This window comes from Battus philenor, unplaced genomic scaffold (assembly GCF_028537555.1).
Source record: "Battus philenor isolate CCGP_79_NKW_IND1 unplaced genomic scaffold, ilBatPhil1.0.hap1 SCAF_9, whole genome shotgun sequence".
In the NCBI taxonomy this organism is placed as follows: domain Eukaryota; kingdom Metazoa; phylum Arthropoda; class Insecta; order Lepidoptera; family Papilionidae; genus Battus; species Battus philenor.
This window is the reverse complement of record NW_027181759.1, coordinates 7,417,448-7,436,794: the sequence shown is the minus strand read 5'-3', so window position 1 is coordinate 7,436,794 and position 19,347 is coordinate 7,417,448. Positions and strand designations below refer to the sequence as shown.

Here is a 19,347-nt window from a genome sequence, read left to right as displayed (position 1 = left end):
AAATATTGATTAATTCAATGATGTCAAGTCTTATTTAAACCATTTTTTTCTCCTGGTTTTAACACCGCGTATATTGACTCGCGAGGAATATCGATAATGTTTATGTGGTCATAGTACGCATTTTTTTAAAAACTCCACACCTAACTAAAACGACTGAAACATTAAAACACATTACTTATTTTTATGTATCTCCAACCCTTATTTCTTTTCTTAATTAAAATAAAATTACAAATATTTAGTAATAAACCGAAAACAATATATTTCATTTTAATTGTGTACTTAATTTTTAGGATGTAGGTATTACTTTAATGTTTACAGACATCGGATTACCAACTCCTTGTACCACTAAATGACAGTCCACTTTATTTTTCCTTGTTAAACAAGTCCACTTAAAGATTGTCTGAAAGAAATTACCGTTTACAATAAAACCGCCTTTTTAGTTATTCTGTTTTCTTTTTAAAATATATTTTAACTGAAAAATTAAGTAATGCGGTTGTGAAATATATTTATTTATATGATACGCGAATCAAAAGTTTTTGATCTACTCGCACTTATAAGTTTAAGATGGTACACCATAAGCCCGAAAATTCGCTACTTAATGACGTCGTACATATAAAAAAATCAACACTTATTTATCAGTAAAAGTAACAGCAAAGCAACTAATTCTAAAATTACTGTTCATATAGGACGCCATTAAACACAAATGTAAAAGTACACGTCTGAACGCAAATGTCCGAAAATTTATTGTTTACGCTGATAAAACAAATGCCTTCACAGCGCAAATGTCAAATGCTGGAAACGACATAAATATCATCTTCTGTATTCATGACGTGTGTACTGCGATAATTTAGTAACATAAATGATATTGCTTTTTAAAATGTACAAAATTAATGTTATGTATGTATGTTATTATATGTAAAATTTTATATAAAAATTTAATTATACAGAATATTATTTATAAATTTAAGATTGGTTGTGTTTGCACACTGCTATCATTGATATAAAAAAGATTAATACGTATTTACTATTAGACTAATAACAGCATTGGTTTTCGTCAACAATAGTTATTATCATTGTAGATCTCTTAGATTGATGTCAAATATTGAAACGTAATAGTTTACTATATTTTATATTGTGTTTATAAATCATTTTTTTAAATATGACATTTATTTCCGAAACATTATTATCGCCTTCTAAATTATTTATAACCTACGTGCTAAAATTATCGTATAAAAGCTTTAAGAAAAATAGCTCATGTTCTACAATTTTAGCAAATCGATTTCTTAATAACTTACTTCGGTATCTCTAAACACTGTGTTTGTTGTAGACAACAATAAGTATTATTATTTTAGATCTTTGAGAGAAACTTCAAATATGAGAACCTATTTTAAATAACATATGATAATTCTTAACAGAACATTATTATATCTGTTTAGTTATTTGTTAAAATTAGAGCATAAAAGCTATATTTCTTAAAGCTTATATGCTATAATTTGTATGCTATTTTCGCTATATTGCTTTTGTAAAATTAGCATACGATAAGTTATTGTAGATTAAATCGTAAGATAATATTGTTTTGTGTGCCAACAATAATATTAGCGTAGACAAATTTAGTCCCATGTTAAATATTAAAGCCATTACCATTACTATCTATGTAATTATGGAAGGTAAAATGTGAATACTGTTTTAGTAGAGTTAATTATATAACGGAGTATCGCAATATCGCATTAAAAGCACCCGAGCGCAAACAGCCGCGAGCGATGTTCGCTCAAAAACGTTATACAATCAATATCACCACTGCTTTAGCGTGCTACGCTGGACGTCACAAACTGTACGCAACTAAAGAATGCAATACATTTCTGCTACCATATAACTGAAAATTGCCACTTTTAATTGCGTACCGCCTCTGTAGCGTCCCGTTTTTGGAAAATACACTTTTCCCTAAAGGTTTATCATTTTTTCAAAATCACTGACCCATTTTACATTAGTTTTACCGGTGACGAATACCGTTGCTATTTATAAATATTATTATCGTCTCGATTATTTTGTTATTTTTTTGATAACGGTTTCTTGGTTAAAAATAGATAATTTAAGTAATCTCCGCAGGCTATATAGTGCGCTAGAAGCTAGATCCTAGGACCTTAACGTTCTGTAGGCCATGGATAATCAAGCACAACGTAAGAAATCAATCAAAAATTAAATAGACGACTTTGTTAAGGTACGTCGAAAGACACTATGTAAGCTGCCATCAACCGGTCTTATTGGAACAATCCTTACAGCCGTTACAGAACCGCTTCAACCGGCTCTCAACCGGCGCCAGGTGGTTCCAACGTAACATCGACTTCCACAGTGACCTCAAACTTGAAATCGTCCGAAAGTTCTTCCAGGCCTCTTCCCACCCAAACCCCCTCATAGCGCTACTCCCCCGGCACCTCATTCAGAAACCTCGTAAGGCGTCCTAAAGAGGTCTTTACAGATCCTTTCGCAGGATTCCCACAATCCACTCGCCACACACCGCACGCTTCAGACACTCACTACACAGCAAGCGATAACTCACCAACTACAGCAACCACTCCACTGGCGACCGCTCACCGCACGAAAAAACGCGCGCGATGTTCAAAAATCATTCACCACACTTCCTACCGTCCGTCACGTAAACGGCGTCGGCCTCCCGACACCGCCGCCGCGGACAGCGTTGGCAATCCGAGGTAGGATCAGTATCCGAGGTAGTATCCTTAGATTGCCGAGTGGTCCACGCTGCCGTCCACACTTAACTCCGAGGAGCCCCGCTGCTATTATCTCGCAGCCACTACCTGTGTGACTTCCCCGTCCTCCCGCCGAGTGCTGATATATAGTTCACGGACCCCTCCGTTCCGTGAACTCGTTTCCGATGAAGCTGTACAAGCCGCAAGGCTAACAGCAAAAACTTCACATGAGACAATAGTCTTATTGGAAACCTTTGTGGAAGCCGTATATCCATCAAGTGATGTCCTACGACTAAAATTATATTGACAGTAATACATAAAATTTTATGAAATATTAAATTTAAAAAAAATGTGCAACATTTTTTAAATAAGGGTATTGGTTCGTTAATAAAAGAATTAGTTTTCATTCAGCGTACGGATTCTGAACAAGCCCGTTTATGAATGACGATCCTCCCCTGTAGATTTTATTAGAGTGAGAAATTCAGTTTTTAATAAACTGCACACAGTTGGGTAGCCGTGGTGCGCAGAGGAGAGTTTTATTGGTAAAAATTTCCAGTGGCGTTGGTTTAAAAGTAGGCGTAGTATTCGAAACGGTGGACTGAATCCACCGGCGCCCTACACAGAGTAGTTTGATTTGTTTTATTCGTTGCCGGGTATTTTCCGTTCCCCGTTCACATGAATCAAGCCGAACTGACTCATTTATTTGATACCGACTGGCAAGATATACCACGTATATATTTATTATCCGCAGACGGTGTATGGACGTCGGTGATAAAACGCATTGTGAGAAAATTCGGAACAAGCATTGAGTGCTAATAATATTAATGGACCGATCTCAAACATAATTAATCACTAACATTAGTTCCCTAGAAAAATGATCGAGGTTTGTTTGTGAATGTGGAACTTGAAATCCACATTCACATTAGATCTACCGTTACTAGTACCTCTCTGTTTATATGTTTTATAACAATAATTTGAAATCTAAAATAAGTGCGTCACTTAAAGGTAATGCTGTGCCAATTAATATAATATCTTTTGACTAAGACTTGCTAATCGCAAAGTGAAATATTGTTAAATATAGCATAATATTTTATGCAATTTACTTATACCATAACAATCAATTAATATCAGAAATATTTTAATCCCGTAAGACATCCAGTGCTGGCTTAGCTCTCTCCCAGAGTTTTCCAATAGGACCAGTATACACCGTTTATTTTTGTAATCATCCCTTAATTATTTATTTCTTTTCGCTGCTGAATAATGAAAAATGCGGAAAAATTCAAATTTTATTTAGGTTATTTTATAATTTTTAAGATTTTTTAAACGAGTCCCGTTAATAATGAAAGCTTATATTTATCAATATTAGTATATTGCTATGTGACTGACATGTTCTATAACAAATATAAAAATCAATACATGTATAATAACTTTCGTTTCATAAAACAAATTTATAAGTTTATTTATTATTAAACTGTTATCTAGCTCCCGCCAAGTTAAACCAGGAACAGCTGTTTTCTACATATTGATCTAATAAGCGCTTGGTTTAGTAAACGCTTAATCAATTAAGTTAATGGGGCGTGTTGGAGTAATCTAATCTAGACTAAATAAATTATATATGTATGTAGATTACACTACACAACACAACGCCTACTTATTACATAGAAATAGTAACATTCCTGCTTAGTGTCGACGCTGTACTTTATTCGTAACATTAAGTGCATGTGCTAAGTGACTCGTTAACATTCTTTGTTATAGACCTTTGGAATAGTATAATTATGGTTTACTAGCTAATTATCACAAGATTCTAATTTTAAAAATTCCTTTCGATGAAAGGTTTCTATTGATCGGATATAGTCCAGCGGATTGGCCAGTTCAGAGTGGCAGTGGGCAGAAGGTTACACAGCGCGTAGTACTTATTGCTGCTGTAATCTAGTGCTGTAGTTCTAATGTGAAGATTACATACAAGCGCAGCGCTAACGCTGTACTTGTCGGTTCCCAATATCTAAAATATGAACAGATAATATTGTGAAGACATTAGATATAGGCCGCGTCTAAACAGTCTTCTTTAAAGTCCACGGGAGAGGCCTATGTCGAGCAGAGGACGCGCTAAGGTGGAAATGATAACGATAATGTTGAATTGAAAAAAAAAAGTAGATAATTAACTTATATCTGTAACTGTCAAATGTTTAACTGTTAAAGAATGTCTACGGAATAGATTTTGCTGTTATTCTTTGTATCTTAAGTGTTAACATTAATAAATACATTTTTTAAAGTTTAATCGTGATTGCAGTACGTTCGCAATATACACGTAGTTATCAAGATTAATTCTAAGAAAGTATTCCTCGTTACACTATAGCTGTAGTTACGACTATTAATATTGATTAATATTCTAAATCTTCTGAAAATCAATTCGATAAGACTACACTTTACGATTCTAAAAATAATACTTTTTCTATTTTTACCGTACCCGGAATAAACTCTTTTTTTACCAAAAAAAAAAACCTTTAAACTTTTGCAAACAGCCGGCGACAATGAACGTGGTTAAAATACTTCCTAACTTTTGCTTTACTTTTTTATTATTTTAACTTCTACCGTGACAACAAAGGGAATAAGAAGTTTTCAAGCAATTACTTGCTTAATTTAGAAAGATGTCATATTCCTGACGTTCTTTGTAGGATTTCTCTTATAAAACTTTTACCTACGAATTTATACACGTTCGCTTTCAAATATCGAACTCGTATTAAACTTTCTTGTGTTATTCCTTAGTATTAAATGTTCTATAAAACATTTCTGACACGTCGAATTTCTCACCGTCACAGTATTAGTCACGGGTAGAACTAAAAAAACGCGACATAATCCGCATTTTTTTTTTCAATGAGTAATATTAATATTGTTTTAAAAATTTTAGTTATTATAGAAATAATACAAGTATTAAAACCATGTTTACTTTGTAGTTTTTTTCCGTACCGCTTTTTTTCTTTACATACTACCATTACTTTATAGCCTTATATGAAAATAATAGATATAAAGCCATTGTACTTTTTTGAACAAAGTAATTTGTATAAAAAAATTCTGTTTTGTGATGACACGATGTAAAAACCAATAGTTGACTATGTTTGTAATAATAAACGAAGCAGAATATTGGTTTCATGATAAAAATTCTTCATTAAAATTGATACATGTTTGTTATGGATAACATAACTACAATTTATTCAAACATGACTCTAAAACTGTAATAAAATCTTTTTATACAATACACATATTGTTGTATTATGTTACTTATGAATGCAGAAAATTGAAGCAAGTCAAATTTTAATGTTTAGTCAGTTAATTGTAGTTGTGATACAAAATTGCAAAGCCGCTAAAGCAATCAAGAATTCTTCAGCCAGCAACCAAGGAGCCAATTATGACGTTATCTCATAAAAGTAAATCTGTTTGTGGAGCATGACGCGAAACGGTCTACTGAGCTCAGGCGGACTGTTGAACAATAAATGGGAATAATGCAATCTTTAAATACGCCAAGCTTTTTTAACTTAAATCTAAGACATCGGCTTTTCAGTATAAATATAAAAATAATAGTAAAAGAAAAACATGATGGCTTATTGTGATGGCATTCATTCTTAATTCAAAATTATTAATAGAATACATATCTTGCTGTTTTCAAAATGAGTCTACCACCTGTTTGAATAATAAATACTACAAACCGAAGAAGCACAAGCAAAAGAAACTAAGCAAAATTGTTTATATATTATAAATTAAATTAATATACATATCAATTTAACATTTAAATTGCCTGTGAATGAAAATATGAAAATGTTTTCCAATATGTGAAATATTCTTTAAACTCATTTACAATGTAATAACCCTAAGCACACAAACGTTAGTTATTTTTTTTTATTTTACATTAGGGTCTCTATTAATCTGTGTTCCTACGGTTATACATTACTAGCTGATCCCGCAAACGTTGTTTTGCAAAAAAAATTAAAGTTTTTAATTAACAAATGTAAGATAAGGGTTGATCGTAGAGGGGTGAAAATTTAGGTTTGTATGTATTTTTGTATGCTGTATCATAATAAAATAAAAACAAAAAAAATTGTCTAAAAAATTAAAAATAAAATTTAGGGGTGGACCACCCTTATCACTTAGGGGTATGGAAAATAGATAGTAGCCGATTTTCAGACATACTGAATACGCATGTAAAATTTGGTAAAAATCGGTCAAGCCGTTTCGGAGGAGTTCAAGTTCGAACACCGTGACACGAGAATTTTATATATTAGATATATATGTTTACATCACCAGAAAGATTTACCAACTCGGAAGTTGAAAGTAAGATACACAATTTTTTTTGCTTTTATTACTTGATAAATAGTCTATAACCAAAACTTTGTTTCGACCAATAGATTGGTTGTCACTGTCAAAACTGTTCACTGCATTATCTAATGTATTTATGTGTATATTTAAACACGAATATTTTGTAGACAAATAAAAACGTAAATAAAGATGGAATAAGGTTGCAGACTTTACTACAATATACTCCACAATGGCGCATTGTGTCAGGTATTCGGAGACACATGAGGCAGCTATTCTCTTTTTCCCTTCCATTTTAATTTTGTAGATTGCTACCTGTAAAGCAATTTATCCTAATCACAAAATCGAGAAGAATCGCCTCTTTACTTTGAGTAAAACAAAAAAGAGATCTCATTTCGTCCTTTTTTTCTTTTCATCTAATCAATCGTAGACAATTGTATTGATCATATTATTTCGATTGTCAATTATTAGAAACATTTTTATTTTAACATAATTTTATAATATGAAGTTTTAATAGAATTAAAAAAATTCTTGTAGGCTTTTTTTATTTTTACACCATCGGAAAGATTATGATTTCTAACTCTTCGATAGTATTAAATATGTAAGAATAGATCAATGTAATTGTAAATATAATATGCATTTTTGTAGGGAGTTAGGATAAATATTTCATATAAGAGTTGATTTACATTAGGTTATACTCTAGTTAACCATAGAAATAAACTTAACACTATAATCTAGGTTATGATTTATAATTACATCGTTCTTGTGTTATGACAAAATATTATGTAATACTATTAAATGTCATTATATCCTCTTTCCATTATGAGCAGTTCGACGCTATGGTTTGTGAAATACAAGAAACTATTTAAATTAATATTTTTGCTTCATACTTTAGCTTTGGTGGTGTATATTTGTAATCCTGTTATTTTTTTTTCTTTTTTTTAAATTATTATATGTACTTAACTGTTTTAATCGGTTATTGAAAATTATGACAGGGTGGAAAACCGGTAATCGATCTCATTAAATCCAGACTAACCGCTCTGCCTGTCGAACGGAAGCTCATTAATAAACAGTAGGCTCTGAACTTGCGGTAATTTTAATTTTCAATTAATCTTTAAAAAAAACAGAGTTGAATAAATATTTACTTCGAAATCGAAATCTGCTATAAGAAATTATTGATCTTAAAGAAAATTAATTAAATATGTTTTAACTTACGCTTAGCTTAATTTTCCTGCAGCAAATCACTTCTTGCGAGACTTCAAGACTGTGAATTACCTGTCGAAAAGAAAAAAAAACTGTTAAATAAATTGCACAGTCATTGTCATTCAGGTTCCTATTTCTCCGGCCAAATTGAAGCGCACAAACATTCACTGGGCTTCAGTTTAAAAAACGCACATTACTCCTATGAACTTGCGTTTACACCCCTATTCTTGCTTATTGACTCATGTATAAAAAATAACTGTGTTTTCATTCTCTTTCCTTAGATTAACCCAAAAGTAGATGATAGCTGTATAATAATGATAAACATAACTAATAGATTTAGTTACAAATTTTGTATGTCTAAAACTTGACTTCATCCAGTAAGTAATTATTTCAATGGACAATGTTTACGCTATAAGCGTTTTTAAATGTTCAGAAAGCTTCTACTAGTACAGTCTCCTACTAGTAATTAAAAACATAGTTAAGGCATGATCGTGTGCTAAAAATTACGACCTGTTAACAATTACATATACGTATATATAAATATATATATACATATGTATATATATTTATATATATATACATTATATACATATATATTTATATATGTATACATTGGTGTGTCTTATTTATTTATTTATCAGGCATTACAGGCTTGCTAAGTATTTATTACCCATTTACCTCAGATTTGAGGCAACTGTAATCCGAACTGGTAGCTGACTCATCTTGACGACAATAATAGATGTTATGGATACTGAGTTGAAAAAAGAGTTTTTCAAGTTAAAAAAAAACTAATCGCAAGAGCTTCCCTTTAAACAAATGTACATGCCTGTTTTAGGAGAGATGCTACGTTAAATTTATGCCAAGCTGTGACTTTGTTTAATATTAACAATATTATTTGTGAATTAAAAATAATTAAGTTCCTGATGTCAAATATTTACGTTAAATATGTCTATAGCAAAATGTGCTTAATTATCCAATATCTAAGTAGAAATTTAGATCTGGATTTAAAAGTAAAACCTTTACATTACACGTTATATAAAAAGAATATGAAAACTCTTCATACAACTTTGGTAACTTTTATTTGTTACATGAAGTGTAAAAACATATTAAAATTACCTAAATATATGTACTTATAGGGCATCATTTTACTAAAGTACTTTATTCTAATACAACCAACACAAAAAAAATGTTAAATAAATATATTTCATGTACCAAGCTCCGGTCAAATTGTTTCCCGAAGAAATCTCGGATTAGATATCTCGTTTCCCATAAATCTTGTGGCCAAATTCAAGTTTCCGGAACAAGGCATTGATAGATAATTTGCGACTACTGGAGGCGTATAATTCGTGTAATATATTTATTGCCTTTTGTTTATCATAGCTTTATTATATATTATTTATATATATTATTAACATAATTAAATAATCAGCTTATACCCAGATCTTGTGGCTTTAATTAAAATTAAAATTGTATGTACAAAAGTACGAATATCGTATTGCAATAGTATCGTTTTATCCGTGTTGCACTAAACAGAAGTGAAAAAAGTAAAGTGTTTTATCAATAAAACATATAGGACTGTCGTCGGCGCTCAACATTTTAATTTCGCTAAAAGCGTCCATCTCATTGTGGTCTCTGTGTGTGGAACACGTGATTCGGGATTTTATAGTGTTTCCATTGCAGTGACCTGAGTAATGTTCGCGAGGTATCAACGGACTTTCTGTAAATATCGAAATGCCACTAAATTTGCAGCGCAAATGTTAGAGATCAATTAGATGGGCCGTATCTCGTAAGAATAATTTTACTTATGTATTTAACACTTTATTATACGTCATGCATAAATGACTCCTTTCTATGAAACTTGAGGAAGTGGTGGGATAACTAATGTATAACATTCAACATAAAAATTAATTTCAAAACATTCCAATAAATACTTTTTATTAACGTTACTAATTTTAAACGATGTCGTCGACGTTTGTCTTCCCTAAAGATATCTTTGGGGGGGGGGATATACCATAATCGCCACGCTTGGCAAGGGGGTTAACGATAGTAGTGTGGTATAATAATATATAGAGGACGCTCCAGCCAATCTTATGGTAACTTGTATGTAAGGCAATTTTATATAATGAATGCCATGCCATAAGTGTCTATTATATAAGATAGTACCGCGGAAATCATACCTACGACCTACAATTGCAACTCTCATTCTTAAACCACTAGGCTATCTCTGATCAACTACACTGTTGAACTTTGTACTATTCATAAACTTGTTTCCAGAAAATAGATAATAAATGAAGATCGATCGATCGTCATTTACATCGATCTTCATCGATATAATAAAACTTTATTTAGCTTGTGATACCTACAACTTTGTACTTGTATACAATTTCATTTCGTAAATTTCATCAAAAAATTATAAAAGTCGCAGTAAAAAAACAGAAACAAAATATAAAAGAAAAGAACTACAAACAACAGTCTTATCGTAAAAGACAACCATTGGATGGACTTCTTTACCTATGAAAAATGAATTTATTTAATATTCATATATTTTTACAATACTTACTCAAAGTGCCGGTTTATTACTTTTATCACAAAAGTATATTTGGAAGGTCTATTAAACTTTCTGCAATGTATAATTAAAATTAAAAATCAAATTCCATGATTAATTTTAAACAAACTGATACGAGAAAAATATTATGTCATGTACATAATTGTATACATGTTCAGTTACATTTGAAACTAACCTTTCTAACAAGTAACTGTATGACGTATATCTACAAAAATACCACACGTAGATGTTCCATCTTCCTAGTCCGGATACATGAGTTCTGCGAACCATGGAATTCCCATGTGGTTAGTAACGAGTGCAGTCACTAAAAGCGAGAATCATTCCTCTGATCTCTGCAACCCTTTTATTACAATATGCTATTTCGCTACTTCGAAAACGAAAATACTTTACAATATAAATTAAAATAGGTTATTAATCTGCTAAATGATAATTATTATTGTTGTCCTAATGTTTTATTCCAAAAACAGTAAAAAATAATAATATTAGATAATGTTTATTCCTTGACAATAGCAAGAACGCCTATTCGGTTCTAGAATAAAAAACAAGGAAAACCGTAAAATTCAAGAAAATGAAAACGTTAATATTTCCCGCGCCAGTTGTTACGTGTTCGAATTTTAAAACAATAATTAAGTACAAATAACGTGTTCCGAATTCCGGATCTAATTACTAACGCCCTAATGGGCTACAATTTTATTATACTGGTCTTAATGCAATTAAATTTACGTGCCATTACACACAGAGTCAGCGGTGGTTGAATTGGTGAAAATCTAGATAGTAATTGCTCGACGGTAAGCCGGCATCAAAACGTGTTCGGAATAATTAGTTTAGCTGTAGTAATACGACTTATCGGCTTTGATTAACAGCTCCTAATGATTCGGGAATCTCAACTAATGTCTGCGTTTGATTAGATACGTTCATTAACGAAGTGTATGTCCATTAAAATAGTTCACAAATCTCGTTCGCAATCAAAAAATTAAAACACCCTTTTTCCTTTTATTTAAATAACGAATAGAGGACACTAAACTAAATTTGTAATGTTAATTTAGTACCAGCGTATATAATTAACAACTCGAAACGCAATTTATAACTCGAAGCGATAGAACACGACGTAAAGAATCCAATAAGCAAGCCTTAATTTAATTATCCTCGTAATAGGCAAACGTCCGAGGACGCGCCGTATGCGGGGAACGTTCCAAATGGGAAAACAATTAAACGAGCCGAAACTTCACTGAAACTATAACACTTGTGCCTGTGCCTCTCTCGATAGACTTGTTCCACTGGTGTATGCCGTGTGAATCTAAATATCCTCTATTGTTCGCCATCCGCTATATAAAACGGCATTTGGTTGAATCTTTAATTAACTATTACGAACAAATCTATATACATTCATTACACTGCCTATTGTATTGCCTATTCTATCCCAGTAAACTTTCTGTATTATTGTTTACTCTTTAACATTGCAATACCAAAGTACGCAAGAAAAGCTTTTTCCTGAGTTGATAGATATAGTAGAAAGTGAAAGTGTAGGAGAATTTGATAGTTAAACTAAAAAATTCAAGTAGAGATCACAAGCATAATTCTGAGCAATGGTATAAATTTGAAAAGCCCAAATAAACATACATAAAAAATAATTACTTACCGATAAAAAGGCGACACAGGACGTTTACCCGTCAATTGACTCTTAAATATCAAAGGCGTTAAAATCAAATATAATGTAAAAGCAACCAAATATTATTCAACGTAGAAAGTTTTATAATTTACGTAATCCTAATTTAAATATATAGAAAAGCACTTAAATTACTTTAATATAGTCTTATGTGATTTCTAACGACGTTCTTGTCAATGCCGCCCAATAAAATATGAATCTATTACCGGAACAGTCACGTAATATATAATGATGTACTTCGTGTTAAGTCGTGTATCTCTGATTTATATAACAATAATAATTAATATTTATGCGTTTTAGAAATTTTTGTCAACACAGGTTTAATCAAAATTTAAATAGCCTCTGATTTAAAAGGTTTTCGTGCAACCGTAGATATGCAAACACAGTAAACGCACTACGCTCAACCCTCAATATTGCGTTAGGTCAGACAAATTGGGATCAGCCAGTGAATATATTACGGTCCTCTGCACCAGCCATCGGTTTGTTAATCGTTACTAGTTATTTATGACCGTTTTAAATGTTTATCTTTAGGGTGCGTATGTTATAGTTCATGCATGTAATCACGGAGTGACTGTTTAGTATACTATGTCTAATGTTTATGTGTACTAAGTACCTTACTTGGCGAATAAGTCATTAAAATTCAATTAGGATAAACACTTATACACACTTGTAACTTGTATGTAACTGCCAATTGCCGTAATGATATAAAATTGAATCGGAAAAGTATTTTAATAGAAGTTGACGCGAGTTGATAATTAAATCATCGTCAAAATTAAAAGCGTAATATTGCTGGCTTAAAAATTATGTAAAGCAAAATATTTTCGAGCTCATTATGCGTTGTCGGCACAATATTTAATGTCTCTTAAAATAAATCAGTTGTTCATGAATATTCACTAAGTGACACGAGAAACTTTTGTTCCTTTTTTTTTTCGTCACTTCCTTTGCATAAAGTGGGTTGTAGACATAAATTGTAGGGTCGGGACAAATTGCGTTCCGCTAGTAATGTATTCGGTATTGCCGCCGCAAATTCGTGTGTGTCAGCCGAATTGTACCAAATGAAACTGCAAAGAGATTCACGTACTTTATTTTTTCACAATTACTTTTTTTTCTTAACGCACTAATTACAATTAGTGAATATATATATTCTATTAATCGTAATTACAACATCAGCTTTAAAATTGATCTAAATATCTTATAATCTAATTAGTTTCAATAAATACGAAAAAACATAAAATATTAACGAGTTAAATCTCCCGGATCAATGCCATTAAACGTATAATAACATTTAGGTTCTTTTTGTCAATGCATTAATTTCTCTCCGGTTTCTTTTTTATTTTATAATTTCTTTTCTAAAATATTTTCTACTTGAAAGATTTTTCATATTTACTACTGCTATTATTTTTTATAACTCTGGTTTACGCATATCTATTTATTGTACTTCCAAGATGAACACGGAATCCTTTTATAAGTCTTACAACATGATTAAGTGTTTCTATAAAAAGATATCAAATATAGCCGTTGGCTTTTAAATTAAAGATGTTGTTCAATTAATTAAAGTTTTAGAAGATCAAGAGGTGTAATTGATTCTATTTATGTTAAATTACTACATAATTTATGTTTAATAATTAATAAAGCTAAACTCATTACCCGTTATCTTAAATAATATGAATGAGAACATTCTTTCTTCTTTCAAATATTGACTTTCTTTCGCTATAGTAGTTTTAAAGGGTACTTAAATAGTCCATAAATCAAACCGATATGTCGAGGAAATGCCCTGTTTCATCGGGAGCTTTAGTCTCAGTGAAATATGGCCAGATTATATTTGGTAACTGAGAAAATTTGGCGCCGACAACAATTGCAAATTTTAAGACTTTACTGCTTATGACACGCCGAAATACATTTTTAAAATTAAATACACCGCAGTGAATTTCAGGAACAGAATCGATTCAGATATTGTAATGTAAATTATTGTAGCGCATATATTTCAGTATAAATATAATTATAATATATTTTTAGCAACAGTTTACAGGAATAATACATATAACTAATATTCAAAGGGAAATACCTTTTATTGTCCAGCACAAGGGCCATCGCGTTGACTTTTAATTAAAGCCCCTTCGGATTCTCCATTATACGGGACATTTTTAACAACCCCATGGTTCAATATATACATATTGAATGAGTCTGGCTGTAGCAGAATCAAATTGGTTTATAAGATTTTCCTAACTGCATATAGCTTACCCTTTTTGATCTGTAGTTTATTTCTTTTTTGAATTCTTTTATTTTCAATAATTAAAATTATGATATTCGATTAAAGTATTAACAGTGCTTTTATTTTTGATATGTATTTGTTTAAAATAAAAAAAATTAATATAAGCATTTTGTTTAGTCAATACAATTTGCGTTTGACATGTATTAGCGACCACAAAAGGTAGCCTCATGGTTTCAGAGCAGATACCACGAAACAACTAGAACAGCATAAGGTATATAACAAGGTGTAAAGACGACCTAGTTAAGATCGTCGAAAAATGCTGGAAGTAGGCCATTTCCAACCGGTCCTTTTGGAAGCATAATATACGTCCTGCGGCTAAACCGGTGATGTAAAATAATTCTACACTTTTTTAAAATAAGAACAAGACAAACAAACGTATACTTTTTTAATATTTTTTTTTTCTTAAAACTAGAACATAAATCTAATTAATCTATGTTTAGTGACAGTGATGAATATTTAGACGGCAAGGAAATTCGGAGATGCTGAAGGCAGGCTGCTTTTAACTGATACCATTGGCCATCAATAGACATCGGGATGAAGAAAAAATTATAAGGTTGACTACGCAGAATTTCGTTTTATAAAATCTTTGCATACCTAAAAGCATTGCGTTAAACTGTTATGAGCGGACCGTAGCATTGATAAAACGTACTGATATTCTCGTCAGATTCTAGTAAAAATTTTACTTTTAATTTGATTCCGTTTTTATCAAAACTTGACAACATTTACAGAAAATAATATACGCACAGTTTTTACTACGATTATATTATTAAAAAGTCATTACCATAATTATTGTAATAACTTGGTGGCGCATTAATAATTTATAACTAAATATAACCGAAATTATTAAAAGGTGCAATTAAAAAAGCTAAATAACATTAAAATAACAGCCGTCAACCATGTAAACGCTGAAATTATTGCACTGATACGTTCGAATTATGTTTACTTTAAAAAGTAGTATTCATAATTTAATTAATAAAGTACGTAATAAATTAATAAATGATTTAAAATGTGGTCATTGTTAATACCGTACCGAAATATTATAATTATTTTGATACTTTATTAGCGAATTAAACAAACACAAATATTAAAACCTTTCCTTAACATATTTCATTTGCCGAAATTTTAATAATTATTTTGTATATTCAGATCGTTAGAATAAATCTTTATTAAATAAGCTACCGTCGACCGGGCGCTAATGAATTTATGTAATTTAGCTGATTAACCTTTTAAATTGTGCTCAATACTGTACTTGATTCATTACGTGTTAAAAGAATCTCGAAAGAACCTATATTAAAAATTAAATAAATTTGTTAGAAAATATATAAAACCTGTTTCTTTTGATAAATATGCGCGAAAACAAATTTTATTGAAATATTTTTTTGACAAAAGTTTTTGAAGTACAAAGTTGCTAACAGTTTAAGGCTGCAACGTCTTGTAAAATAACCATTCCTTGTTGAATTGCTACTCTGAATCCATTTACAAATAGGATTTTCAAAAGAAAGAAAAGTTTGTTAGCAAAAGTCAAATCAAAGTTTATACAATATACCTTAATTTCATATAAATCAGACGTAAAAAAAGTTTAAACTTGGAATAACAAAACAAACTAATTCCTTTTATAGAGATCGTATTCAGATTTTATCAATAATAGTAGTGATCGTATGCAACAACTCCGCATAATAATTCTCAATGATCTGTCTTAAGGTGGTCGCTTACGACGGGCCTCATAAGAAGACCAAGGTCACCCAGAGAGCAATAGATAGGGCTATGTCCAGGGTTTAGCTACGAAATCAAATCAGAAATGAGGATCTCCGCAGAAAAAACAAAGGCCAGCGACGGAGCTCCAAGGAGGTAAAGCATACCACTCTTGCAACTGACGGCAGTTTGAGCCGAAATTCCCAAGTGGCGACTACAAGCAAGTAGACACGGTATGGGTCCACCGCTAAATGGAATGCTAACATAAGGTCGTGTGTGGATGCACGCAGCGCAAGACCAGTCGTCATTGCAATCTGAGGTTGGCCTAGGCCTTGTAGTGGACGACCCTCGTTTGAAAAGAAAAAGAAAACTTATCCACTCACAGCAGCATTTTCTTATCATAAACATCGTTACATTCATACACATTTATAATAGCCCGAAGGTGTACTTGTATATTTATAAATTTCTTTCATTAGAAAATTAATATTGTTGAGTCAATGAGTACACCCCAAATATTTCAACTAACGTTTATTAATAAAGTAAACTGTATTGCTATTAATAAATTAACTTGGTGGATAATTTTATTACTATATAAAATTACCTTTAGAATATTATTATGCTATCTCGAAATAAAATATATAAGCGGCAGATCAAGACGGTGAGATGGACTGAAGTAAATTAGATTGATTCTAAGCACTCGACAATAAATAATTCTATTTCACGCAAGAAAAACTCTATTCCATATTTAGCGAACAAATCAAATGATTGTAAAAGTAAAAAATGAAATTCTGGAAACATTTATGTTTGAGATTTCACTTTCACATTTTCCCTTTATTTAATAATAACGAAAAAAATAAGTATTTTAATTCTTTAGTCATCATTCAATAGCAATATAATCAAGTTATCATCCAACGATGCGAAAAATATTACACATGTTGTTATTACATACACACAGGACTAAAATCAAATGCTCCATTTTTATTTTAACATTTATTTGATTTTATAATTAAAAGATGTCGTTGAATATGTATATATTTCGAAATGTTTGGCACGACAGACCAATTAAACGAACCGTAAGCACTTCACTACTTTTGACTTTTTAATTTAATTCTTTAAAAAATCGATATTTACTCGTATAACGAATATACATATTGTTATGTATTATTCGAATTATTCCAAATCGCTTAACGATTTTTATTACTAACGATTTTTACTCGACTCGACGTAAATAAGCAAAATAATTTAGAATCAAGTTTAATACCTTTTCCTAAAAAAAATTGGCTTTGTAATTTATTAAAATCCGTTTTTAAATATTATAATTCATTGGTATAAAGAAAATTGTGGGAGACTTATTATTGTAATATCTATAACATATTTCAATGGAAACGTAATAACCAACAAAGATGTACTTGTTCCCAACGGCCATATGGTTCCAGATTTCATGACCATTTAGAACTTCAGCCTTCGCACTATATATATTATAATAAAATTATTTTATAAGCATGGTGGTTTTTAGTTTAAGTTCACGGACCCTACCGCTCCGTGAACTCAGCTCCGATAAAGCTGTAAAAGCCTTAGGGCTAACAGCACCAACAGAGAAAAAGCAAGTAAGGGTGGCGTTATATGTATAGTCACTATTACTATCATTTATTTGACGTATTGAAAAACAACAAAAATGATCTTTATTAATTTTTTACTTTCAGCATTTTGCAGTCATAAAAACTTAACATTCTCGGAAATATCAAAATCATTGATAGTTCTCTGTAAAGATATAGGTTCTACACTATTTACCGCAGGAAAAATCGTTGCTTTTAGTGGCGTTCAAAAGACAATTTGGATGCTGGTTTCCCCTCTTTTTGTTATAACGTTTTACATTTTCCGGCTTTGATATGTGTTATTTCGTGAGTTGAAATTTATTTATATTCTAGGTGTGTGAATTGAAATATTATTTAAATAATGTAACAAGTATTAGAAGAAAAAATAAAATAGAACATGCAACACCAGGGCTCCAATGTCACCGTGAAACTTCGAAGCCTGAAACATTGGTTGTTTGCTTCGTAGATTCAATATTTTTGTTTACGAAAATCGTAAGTACTTATGTAATTTATTAAGAAAACAATGATATAGAAGAAAAAACCTAGAAGGACAAAATTACAAAGAATTGACAAAATCCCTTTAATGTTCATAGTGTACTCTTATTTCGCTATTTTTAAAGCAACGACTTCAATATTGTTATCGTCGCGGGAAGCCAGTGCAGAACAGTTCGGGCGCTCCAAGTAAATTGAGCATTCCGGCGAATGCTTCGGTAATTTCGGGCTTTACTTTAAATTTAGTACGTAAGCCGCCAAGAAATTTAATCTTGAAATTATTTTTCTTTCTCTTGTGGCTGCGCTAAGGCCTTCTCAATTATAAATCAGTCCCGAAGTTACCCCTGATTTATTTCGCTCGTTTAAGAGCAACAGAAGACCGTAAACGCTGTGACAATGACTTTGCAATAAATTTATGATACGGCCAATTTTAACTTGGAGTATTAAGTTTTAGCTTAATACAAAAATATCGTTATATATATATATATAAAATAAGCGTTATATATATATAAATAAATATATATATATATATATATAAATATATGCTAACCGTTTTTAGTGTTCTGCTACCACAACACAAAATGTACGTGGTGCACCAGTAACTACCTGGGCTCTGATGGAGCGCTTTCACCAAATTTTTCTACTAGCAAATGATCACTTTCAACAGTCTTTTTTTCTTTAACTGATATATGAAAATCAATGTGTAGTAAATTTCCTTTTTAGGCACAAGACTCGTGATCAATTATTTAAAAAATAACACGCTTGTTTTGGCCGTCTCAACTTAATGTTCAATGAGAGAGGAACGAAATAGCGTCTGCATCAAATTGGCAAGCTGCGTAATTTAGGCT

General features: G+C 31.2%; 1 protein-coding gene across 2 annotated transcripts in view; it reads right to left on the bottom strand.

The window, feature by feature from the left end:
* Positions 1–19,347, bottom strand: part of IRSp53 (Insulin receptor substrate 53 kDa) — a 179,154-nt gene that overhangs the window by 84,018 nt on the left and 75,789 nt on the right. For both annotated transcript variants that reach the window (XM_068775476.1, XM_068775478.1), the window contains exon 2: positions 8,229–8,288. The gene's annotated coding sequence lies outside the window, so the exon portion shown is untranslated. The remainder of the gene's footprint in view (positions 1–8,228; positions 8,289–19,347) is intronic.